Raw genomic sequence first — 11,258 nt, 5'->3', positions numbered from 1 at the left:
AGAAGTCTGCATTATTGCATAGGCATCTAACTTGTGTATAACCTTTTATATCACCTCTGAAACTGAGCCAGTGAATCCAAAACCAAAACCGAATTCAAACCTAGTTTTGGTTTTACAAAAACATGCCCCGCCCAATGATGTTCTGCAAAAACAGAACATACCCAATGCTGACAATTTCAGATTCCCAAGTGATTGTGCTAGGGAGACATTTGCTTTACTCTCACATAGACAGAGGCAAAGAGGGAGGAGTCACTCATGTACAGTGCCTTCATCCTAAAGTAGGCAGTGAGATACCTTTTTGCTGGCTATACTCTGATTATACATTGGGTGACTTGAGTCATGTTTAGGTAGCCATATGGTTTACAGACTCCTGGTCAGCCTCAAATCGGGAGGTGGGAGTAAAACAGAATTGGATGATTTTTTGTCTGTATATCCAGGATCATAAAGGTATCTAGTAGAATACATAGACAGCAACCCATAGTGGAAAAGCATGGCGCTACATTCCTGAACTGAAGGTGCAGATACAATTCCCTTCTGAGCCTACAGAAGAAACCCTTTATACATGAGCATCAATTCTGTTTTGTCTGGATTTAATTTCAGACAGCTCCTTGCATCCAGGTCCAAACCTCCATTAGGCACAGAGAAAGCACCAAAACAACAGAATCCATTATTCAGTAAAACTAAATTAGCATTAGGTTCAACATCTGCAGGGTCTCATGTAATTATAGGTCTACATAAATTGTTCCTTAGTTGCCCTTCTTTCTGAAATTGCCACATAATTGTGCTCCAGAATTTAATATTTAATGTAACAAAATGTTTCTAGTCCTTATGGTGGCAAATAAAACCTATTAAAATGTGAATGATGTCTGCCTGAGTCTGCAGACAGCCTGAAACAAGAACTCTAAGGATAGGAAGTGCCCCTTTCATCTCAGTGGAGTCTTAAATCTGAAGCCTAATGATCCTAGTTTAAATGTTATAGTTTACCATTTTACTGCTGATCATTTTGGAAAAAGCAAGAAGCTAATGTGCTTCACCACCATGGCTGGTGTGATGACAGAGTGTGAGGCAGAGTGCAGTGGGACAAGTACTTGCTGTCAAATGTTGCTAGGTGCAGAAAGAAGAGAACCTTTCGCTGTTTTTTGTTTCTCTCATGGAGCAAAGCGGTCAGAAAGCAAGCTTCCCCAGATACTTGGGAATTCTTCTGGCATAAGAGAAATCTTGAGTGGCAGAGAACTAGCTACACTCCTCCTGATCCCTGGCACAGGAGGTATTCTGTGGAATGGTACAGAGTCAGGGCACCTGTCCACTCTGGTTTCCTTTGGCTGTTGGTTGGAATGGCCCCTTGGGATTGTAGGCAGCCAGAAGCAGATTAGCGCAACATCTGGGTGCTTTTTGTTTTGTTTTGTTTTGTTTACTCCAGGGACTGGAGCATTCCCAGCCAGTACCCAGATCCAGGGCCATAAAGCTCCCCTGTGTCTCCACAGGTCCTGTATTGAGCACAGCTGTGACAGACCAGAGGCTCTGGCTCAAGGCTTTCATAACAAAGTATCTATTTTACTAGTTCTCTGTGGCTCAATTATAGGAAAAAAAACAATGACACACCCTCTAGAGGTGCAGCTAGCAATTCCCAGAGCCTCCCTCCTCTCACATCCTGGGTCATCTTCCCATTTTCTCAGGTCCTCCAGCACCAAACACTTATTTTTAAAAGCAATAGCAATAATTACCCTAATATTGGTGCTTTAATGGACTCTCTAGATATGGCTTGAGGGATGTTGTGAGGAAACCTCCCATGTGATTGCTTCCTGCAGTGTGTCTGGCCGGTGGCTTAAAAGAAGACTAACGTTACCTGAGCTGTCAGCCTAACCTCTTTCTGAAGCACTACATCCCGTTTTAAAGAAAAAAAAGAAACAACTCCCTTTTTCATTGAACAGGGAGTGAGGGTTAGATGCAGGTGTGGAAGAAGAGATGATGCCACATTCTCTTCCGAATTAAAGCAATGGAAGCCCAAATAAAGTAAAACAAAGATTGGGACCAGAGAAGGCAATGCTCATGAAAGCCAAAATTGTCAAATTTGTGGGTCTGTAGGCACATACATCCATATAGAGGGATCTGAAAAGCGCCCAGATTTGATGCTGAGATGCTGAGCAACTACAGCTCCAAGTAATTTCATCGATCTCAGTAACTAAATTTGGGCATTCTAGTTTGACAAGTTTGGGCCAAATTTCTAGGTTTGATGGTATACAGGGGCATGGGATTGACAGAGTTCCTTCAAGACTCAACATTTTCTGAAACAGTCATAAAAAAGGGCAACAGGGAAGTAACATCAATCTGTACTATGCTACCCACAATGAATCTGACTGTCCACAGGGAGGAGCATGTGATGTGGGGGGCACAGCAATCTGTGACAATACTTGAAAATTCTACTATGGACTCCCATCCTTTTTGCATGGAAGCTTTCAGAGGAGGGAAAAAGTCCTCTAGGGAAGGTGCTAGGAGTTAAATCATCAGCCCAGAGACAGGAAGTGCCAATCTGAGGGTATGTCTATACTTGACACCAGGGCCAGCTCTAGGTTTTTTGCCACCCCAAGCAAAATAAAAATTGGAAGCCCCCGCGCCCCTTTTTTGTGTTGGCTTTTACACATGTTTGCACTTTGCAATGGTTTTTTGTTTTGTTTTGTTTTGGCTCCCCCAAGATTCCACTCGCCCTTCAACCCAAGCAAAACAGGAGCCCCCCTTGTTCCCTTTCTGTCTCTCTTCAAGCTTCGCTCTGTGCTGGGAGGCAGGGGGTGGGGGTAATCTGGAAGTGGGGGGAGATGTGATGTGCCTGGGTCAGGGATTCTGGACTCGGGTGTGCCTGGGAAGGAGGGCAGGACCCTGGCCTGGGACAGCCTGGCCCCCGGTGGGCTGGGCTGGCAGAGCGGCAGCCAGGGGTGGATCTCTGGGTGCACCACAGGGCAATGGCAGGAGCCCCCTTTATAGGTGGCGGTGGGGTGCAGTGCGGGGCCATAGAGGACGCAGCCGCAGACCCGCTGGGCAGCGAGCCCTACTATTACTACGGAGAGGCGAACGAGAGCGGGCCAGGCACGCAGTGTGAGTGGCCAGCGGACTGGGAGGTGTCCTCGCTGCTGCCTGTGCTCTGCATGCTGGTCTTCGTGCTGGGGCTGTCGGGCAACGGGCTGGTGATCTTCATCGTGTGGCAGGGCCCGGGGGCCAAGCTCCACTCTGCTGACACCTACATTGGCAATCTGGCACTGGCCAACCTGGCCTTTGTGGTGACCCTGCCGCTGTGGGCCGCCTACACGGCGCTGCGCTTCCACTGGCCCTTCGGTTTGGTGCTGTGCAAGCTCAGCAGCTACCTGGTGCTGCTCAACATGTTCGCCTCTGCCTTCTGCCTGGGCTGCCTCAGCTTCGAGCACTACCTGGCCATCATGTGCTCGCTGCCGCGCTCCCGGCCCGTGCGTCTCCGCGCTGCTCTCGCTGGCTGCGCTCTGGCTGCTGGCCCTGCTGCTGCACGACACGCAGCCCAGCCCGGCTGACAACCAGAATGCCACCCCTGGAAATGTGCCACCCCAAGCACGTGCTTGCTTTACTGGTGCCTAGAGCCGGTCCTGGTTCAGACTCTAGGTCATCTTGGGTGGAAACTGTTCATACAAATTAAGGAGGTATGGCAGCAGCACAGGGGAAGTCAGCAAGGTGCAAGGAATGGAGCATTAGAGCATCTCTGTGTAGAGGGTCCCTGAGCCAGAACCCAGAGTGGAGGGTGGGCCTGGGTTCCCTTGCCAGACATTGTGGGAATGGCAGTGAAGCAGAAGACTGCCGGAGGCTGCTGGAGGGCAGGAACCTTGATGCTTCCTTCTGGAAGGGGAAACCACAACAGTGACCTGACCAGAGGGCTGAGTCACAAAGAGGCAGCAGCAGCGCCTGGAGCAAGAGAGGGGCTGCAGACTGGCAGAGAGAGACAGAGTGATGGTGTGCAACCATGGGACGGGGTGTTGAGCTGGCGAGATATTTCCCAGAGTGACCAGGAGGAGGTGCCATCCTAGCAGTGAGAAGAGCACCGCGAAAAGGAAAGTGTGAATAAACAACACAATTTATTTAAAACAACACAAACCTTCATTCCTGGCTCAGTGACTAACCTGATTGACCAAGCTTCCCTGCATGCTGCAGACAGAGCTGTGATAGTGATGCCACAGTGACTCTTCAAAAACCTTCACAGCAAACACAATAATCAGGCAATTACTGTGCACTCATACCTCCCCTTCCATCTGAGGAGCTCAAGTACTTCACAACCAGTAATTAAGCCTCCCACCATGCTATGAGTTAGGTATGGATCATCATCCCTATTTTACAGATGAGGAAACTGAAACACAGAAAGATTAAGTGACTTATCCCAATTCACCCCAGAAGTGGGTGGTAGAACAAGGAATAGAACCTCAGTCCCTGGCTCCCAGTCCTCCATCTTAACCATAATACCATTTTTCTCCCCATAACCATAATCACTACTGGTGGCTGATCACCAACAGTAATGCCACATACTGAAAGAGGGAGAAAGTTACCAAGTGGAATTTTCAAAAGTACTAAGCATTAGCCAAATTCTGCTCCTGCTAAAGTCAGCTAATTCCTATTGACTTCAATGAGATCAAAGTTAAGCCAGTTGAACATTGTTTAAAAATTCCACCTAAAAATTCCATGTCTGAATGAAAAAGAGCTTGTTTGGGTCTTTCTGTTTCATCTTTAGCTAGTAGCCTTCTTGCAGCCTCGCCCATGTCCTCACAGGAATACCCCTGCAGTATTTTTCTTGTCTTCCTGCACTGCATATTCCTCAGCTTTGAACTGCCTACAATGGAAGAAATCAAAGAGGAACATTTGGTGATCTAGGCACCCCTCTATGATGAGATATCTTCTTTGGCAGCTGGAGCAAATATTTCTCATCTTCTTTAGATATATCTCTTTCTCCTGCTGTAGAGATAAATAGCAGAAACTGTACTAAAAGAGAACATGAGATTGGAGGATGAAAAATGTCTCTTGTTTTACATCATCACAACACAGCTGCATCCTCTGGACCAAATTCAGAGATGATGTGTTAGACCTCCATACACCAACCCCATATGCCCCCTTCTGCTCAGAATCCCTTAGAGCTACTTATATCCACTCTACTGATCTCTAAAGGTGTGTAAGTTGGCATAATTTTCAGGCTGAGGAGTCAAAAGAAAAGTGTATGCTAAGGTAGGTTGAGAGCTATTATTAAGTTAAACCTTCCAACAATTTCTTTCAGCTACACAAGATGTAGTTACACCAATTAAACTCCCTTAAATATTGATACATTAGATGAAAATAATCCTACCTGAATGCAAAGGGATCTAAGTTCATGGAAGGGGACCTAATTTACACATCACCTCTGAATTAGGACATCTGTCTTTACTGTTATGCAGGTGTCAACTATTAGTAACACAATATATCCATCATCACCACCTTCAAGTAATAATGTACTGCTTCCCACATTCTCATGTTACACATCCGGTCCGTTTAGTAAAGAATAGGTTTTAAATGCCTTTATAGTCTTCTTTCTTAGTAGTCATGCATAAGACATGGGCATAACCAATTCTTCACTTCCATGACAATCTCTGGGTGTATTCAGAGTATGCCTGCTTCCATTGTGAGCAGCATCTGTGTCAGCTACCCTCTTAACCAACACACCAATTGAACCAGGGATTTCCAGAACTAAAAGCATAAACTGCTACAGATTTAGCTAAAGCCCCCTAACGGGGCTGAAATGACTCAGATCTAGCAGGCTACACATATACACTTTACATCAACAACATTTACACAATTGTGTCTGAGTCCCCTTGGCCACAACACTGATTTTTCAAATGGCCTTTCTCATCCATACACTGTGGTTACAGTATCCTGGACATGATATAAAATACTTGAAAACACAAACATGCAGTGATTCTAATAGGTGTTTTATGTAAGAAAAACCCTATAGATTGCCTATGAATGCAAAATTAATGATACCGTACATCCATATTATGGCTTTCCTGTCTCCTGGGTATAATCTTATAATCACATCCCAGTTCTGTAGCATACCCTCAGCATGGTGAATGGATGTTTAAATTGTGAACCTATGGCTGGGTGTAAAATAATCTACTATGGTGAGGCACAGTAAATCACCTGAAAATGGTAGTTAATTAGATGTGACTTTGCCTTACAAGTCATACTACATGTGTTAGCAGTTACACCCAAATACCTAGCTTAAAAGTATGCAGAGAAACTACGTCAGGTCTTGAGCTGCATTATATTGCACAATGCACAAGATAAAAATGAAACAAGTATCATCACCCTTACACATGCTACTCATGGCCCTTGACCTCTTAGGCAGCATGTAAATATACAGCTGCAATAAGCCACATAAGGGTGTGGTTTGGAGGAATACTGATGCATATCTCAGGTGCACCCATAGCTTTCTCATGACACTGTTAGCATAAATTATTCCTATTAGTGTATGGCTCCTTCATTTTCAATTTAATATTTGTTAATGTTTTAAAATGAATCTTCAGAGGAATGTGTGCAGTGTGCCTTTCTACTGTGGAAAGTAGATTGCAGCAGAAATGAGTGCATTGTCCATTTCTACTAATTCACACTCGTGTGAAAGTCCCATTGGCATCACCTGAGTAAGAACTTTACGATGTGGCCCATTATTATTTATATAGTGCTACAGGTGCGCATAGCACTTTAGAGAAGGAAAAGAAGAGAAGAAATGTGGATTCAATCAGTCAGACTTCCATATATTATTATCATGCATTGGCCAAAGGACTTCACCTGTGCTTTGAGCTCTTTGAAAAAACACTAGGCTCCTTGAATCGGTTAAGCAACATCAGCTGTGAAACCTTGTGACGTCTGACCGGTTATCAAAGAATACTGCAGACAATTCATCTCCCACCACTGTCCTACTACCAAGGTCCTTTGTATTCCACAGCACATAGGACCTAAATTTTGCTGCAAAGTCCCTAGATTGTTTGGCGCTTCTATGCTGTGGACTGAAAACTGAGCAGCAGCTTCATGTGGATACTAAACACTGATGTTTTTAAATGATAACCACAGCTTTCAACCTGTGTTTATTTTAAATAGAATTTATCTTATGCTTTCCAATGTTTTCAGTTTTCAGTACACCAAAGATTATTTTTAATGGACAATACATCAGTACATGATAGCTTCACAGAAGTTGTCAGAAGAATGCTGGAGGTATTGGCAGTTGGGTAGGGGCTTTTGGCCCGGGGGTGGGGGGAGTTTGGGAATGTATGGTAAGCACATTAGCTGGATATTTCTGCTAACGTGATCAGCAGTAACATAATTAAATGCTGACAGTTAAATTGTCATCTTTAATTAATAGCCCAATGAGAATGAAGAATTTCATCCCTCTCTTAGAACTTTTGTTTCAGACTCTCTGCAGACTCAGGAGGACAACACTATAGCAATTTACATTCTGTTTATGTTTTCAAGGTTGTCTGTACAAAGATCAGGAACAAAAAAACCCCAAACCAAAAGTCTAGATTCTACAGTTGGGGTGGAACACATGAATCCCTGTCTATGACTCAGCTCAAACACAAGTTCCTCTGAAATAAACCAGAAGAAGAGAGAGGCAATATTCCTTATAGGATCAAGGTACTAGGTTTACAGTCACTGCCTCATGACCTACGTCTCCCCTAGCTGCCTTTGTACAATGTCTTACCAATATTATAGCAAACACAAACATGTAACTAGCCTTATCAGTATTGTTTTAAAACTGATGGTGCACTGTAGTGACACTGTTAGCATTACACCTTCCCACAAAGCCTTTTTAAAAATATCAGATGGCACAATCCAGCTTCATTTGGCTCTTTTGGAGAGGGAGGATGCAGGGGGAACTTACTAGCATCCCCCCGAATTGAATGTTCCATGCTGCAATACTGGGGTGAAACAGTGAAAAGCTGAAGACAGGAGTCATGGAGCCAAAGTGAAATAGAATAGAATATATGGTACTTTCACTTGTATGTGTATTTTCCCATAGATTTTAGCCAATAAATGTTGCTTTAAGCCATCACCCCTCAAAAGTTTTATGTATCCCAATAGTAGTCATGGCTTTAAGGTCAGAGAAGGCATGACTCATTTGTGATCAGTATGTGTTGTTATTGCCCCATCTGAATGGGAAAATTCCATCTGTTGTGTCCTAATTTCCACGGTGGTGATGCCAGTGTCACTGATTGGCTGCTTGCCTTTCCCCACCCTGTCTGTGATTGGTGGATCCTCCCACATCTGCCTTGATTTCTGTCTCCTTCTTTGCTCAGGTTCTTGCATTTCACAGCTGCAGCTGTTCTACACTGACCACAGAGGGACCAGGGGTTGCTCACTGATCAGGACTCAACCAATAAGGTACATTGCTGGGATTTTGGAGGGAAGATGTAATCTGATCAGATGCTATTTGTTCCCAAAGGTTTAAGAGTAGTGGTGGGCCACCTGGGGCCCAGGGGCTGCAGGGGGCCTACCGCTGCTTTAGAGTGTATGTATGGCTAATGAACAGGGTTTAGGACTAATAAGGGAAGGAGAAGGATGTTTGAAAAGAATGAGTCTGGGAAGAGGGTGTCTGTTGGGTTTAGGGATGCAGGATTAACCCCTAAACTGCAAGCATGGAAGGGCTCATCCAGGCTATATTTCAAAGGGAAATGTTTAGATTTAATTTAAAGTGACATTGTTCATTATATTTTAAGGCTTTGTTTTTAAACAATTTTAGTCTTGATTTAAGGGTTTGCCCAAGATTCTATGGGACAATGGGAATCAAGTCACCCAATTGTCTGTATCTGAAACCCGCCCCCCAGATTTAGGACATGGGAAGGGTCAATACTGAAATAATTAAATATATCTTCAAGGACTTATGTTGGTGTGAAGTTATGCTAAAATAAATGTGGCTGGAGGTTTTGAAGGCCAGGGATTAGAGACTACAGTGATGAGGGCCCTGTAAGTATTTAGAAGAGAATGTATCCAGGATGGGGATTGCAAAGAAAAGAATTAGAATTTTCCCATTAGATATGTGCCATATAGATCACTGCAATCAGTGGGGGCTGACTACATGTATCTGAGGGCACAGTTAATGTTTTGTATATTTAAAAAAAAAAAACCTCTTAGAAGCATGAAAATAACATTTTTTTCCCTAAAATTTGCCTGTTTGCATTTGACAAATATTAATTTTTAGGTTTGTATCAGAAGGATGTTTTCATGGAAAAAAACAATAGCTTTATGCCAGCAAGAAATTATAATTACACTGGAATCTCTGTACTAAAACAAAATTTCCATGGGAGTTTTTTTCTTTAAGATAGCCACCATTTTTGCTCATTTTTAACCTAGTTCCCCGAGATGCCATGTCACAGATATATCTCCTGACCAGAATGAATAGACTTCCTTTTACAAGTTCTTTGCATTGCTTTTCATCTGAAGGATCAGAGGGCTGATGCAGCCAGAAGTCCCTATCACTCACGGTTCAGCATGCTGCCTTTGGTCCTCAGTCTCCTTACCATCCAGAAATTGAGAAAATAAGAAACTTAAGGCCAGTTTTCTTGCATGACAGACCAGAGTACATCTAACTACAGAATAGCTCCAGAAAACACATATTTTAGGGTGAATTTTCTAGTCTCAGCTAATTTAAATGCCATGGATGCTATGCTTTAAAATAAAGCAACTAATTAGAAACCAAAACACTTCTACCTATGATATGAGTCAAACAGAAGAATCTCAACAACACAAAGACTAGTTCTTATTAAATCACAGCTTTTTGCAGCAGTTAATACAGTAGCACCACTTGCTCTACTTAAATTTTAATTAGAAGTGGGCTAAGTCAAAATTTTCACAGGGAAGTTAGTAACCGCACCCAACTGAACACTTCTGAACATCATACTTACAAGATTTCCATTTAAACAGCATTTTCCATGAGAGTTTTGGGGAGAGAGTCTCTTCTTTAAAAGACATGGTTATTTGTTTAGACATCTTATTGATTGTGGCATTTCACAAACCCTCATCAGCTTCTCCTCATGGGATGGATTATGATCCAGACCTCATAACTGTCCATTTTGTTATCTGCTGACATGGTGCCTTGTTGGCAAGGCATTCAATTTCAGTTCAAAGTTAACCCAGTATATTGTTGGTCCCTTGCATCAGCTTTTTAGATTTTTCTTACATCTGATTCTGCCTTCCCCTTTTTACAAGATAGTTTACTCTTTTTTCCACATATGTACAAAATCAAATATTCCTCTATTCTAAATGTGGATGCAGAAATATGGCTCAATGGAAAAAGGACAGGCATCCCTAGTAGACAGTGTTAGAAATCCTTTAAGAAATCTTAAGCCAATTTCTCCTTTTTGATTTATTCTATAGCCTAACATGTCACCATAAGACAACCCACCAACAGGCAGAGATGAAAAATAGGGAGGGCTTTTAAATAATATTTGGGATTTCAGAATGTATCTGCACAATTATAACTGGGACAGAGTAGAATATTCATGAGGTTTAATGACTGTATCAAATTATGTGGTGGCATGACTCAATATTAAGATTGCTTAGATAGTTGGGCAATAAAATCTAATTTAACAGGCTTTAGCAAACTTTTGGAAAATGTTCTCTCTGTTCTTCAAGAGATTGCACCATTTGTGCCACCACTGGGGTGAATTACAATAATACTTCCTTCTCCCCCAACTTTTTATCTCATTGAAGTTCTCTGCAGCATGGATGTATTTTCACTCCTGCTCTCCATCATTATTTTTTGTGAAGTGGTACGTCTGAGTGACATTTAGTCTTAACTTATCTGAGACGTATACAGTAACAAAAAAATCAAGTAAGAGTTTAACAGGGGATTTAACAATAAATTTCCTGGCAACCATTTGGCAGTGGAAGGGATGGGAAGAAACTCTGCCAGTCATGATTTTTCTTAACAAGAAGCATGCTGAGGGACAGGCTTTTAAACTGGATATGGCTTGACTATAGAGAGGCCTGAACCAAAACGTGGGATCCACAGACCTGGGGGGTTTAGTAAAGGCCTCTTTCTAGTTTTGAGAGGCCATCACGAAACCAAAGAACTGGAGAGAAATATTGGTTAGGATCATTTACTGCACCTAAAAGGTTTGTTCTGTTTTCTGGTCTGGGGAACAAGAGCAAGTATGACAGCTGTTGATAGGGGCTGGTCTACAGTGAAAAGTTACATCAGCATAGCTACGTCTCTCAGGTGTGTGAAAAAT

At 42.9% G+C, this 11,258-nt stretch overlaps 1 protein-coding gene across 2 annotated transcripts in view; it reads left to right on the top strand.

Annotated features, from left to right (window-relative positions):
- Window positions 1–5,170: 5,170 nt before the first annotated feature.
- Window positions 5,171–11,258, top strand: part of LOC120369720 (sericin 1-like) — a 44,504-nt gene continuing 38,416 nt past the window's right edge. Inside the window, exons 1-3 of one of the 2 annotated variants that reach the window (XM_039483320.1) lie at window positions 5,171–5,226; window positions 7,501–7,662; window positions 8,325–8,409. The gene's annotated coding sequence lies outside the window, so the exon portion shown is untranslated. The remainder of the gene's footprint in view (window positions 5,227–7,500; window positions 7,663–8,324; window positions 8,410–11,258) is intronic. The other variant, XM_039483321.1, reaches the window with a different exon arrangement.

This window comes from Mauremys reevesii, linkage group 8, assembly GCF_016161935.1.
Source record: "Mauremys reevesii isolate NIE-2019 linkage group 8, ASM1616193v1, whole genome shotgun sequence".
NCBI lineage: Eukaryota > Metazoa > Chordata > Testudines > Geoemydidae > Mauremys > Mauremys reevesii.
Note: the sequence above shows the minus strand (reverse complement) of the source record. Positions and strands in the feature narration are given on the sequence as shown.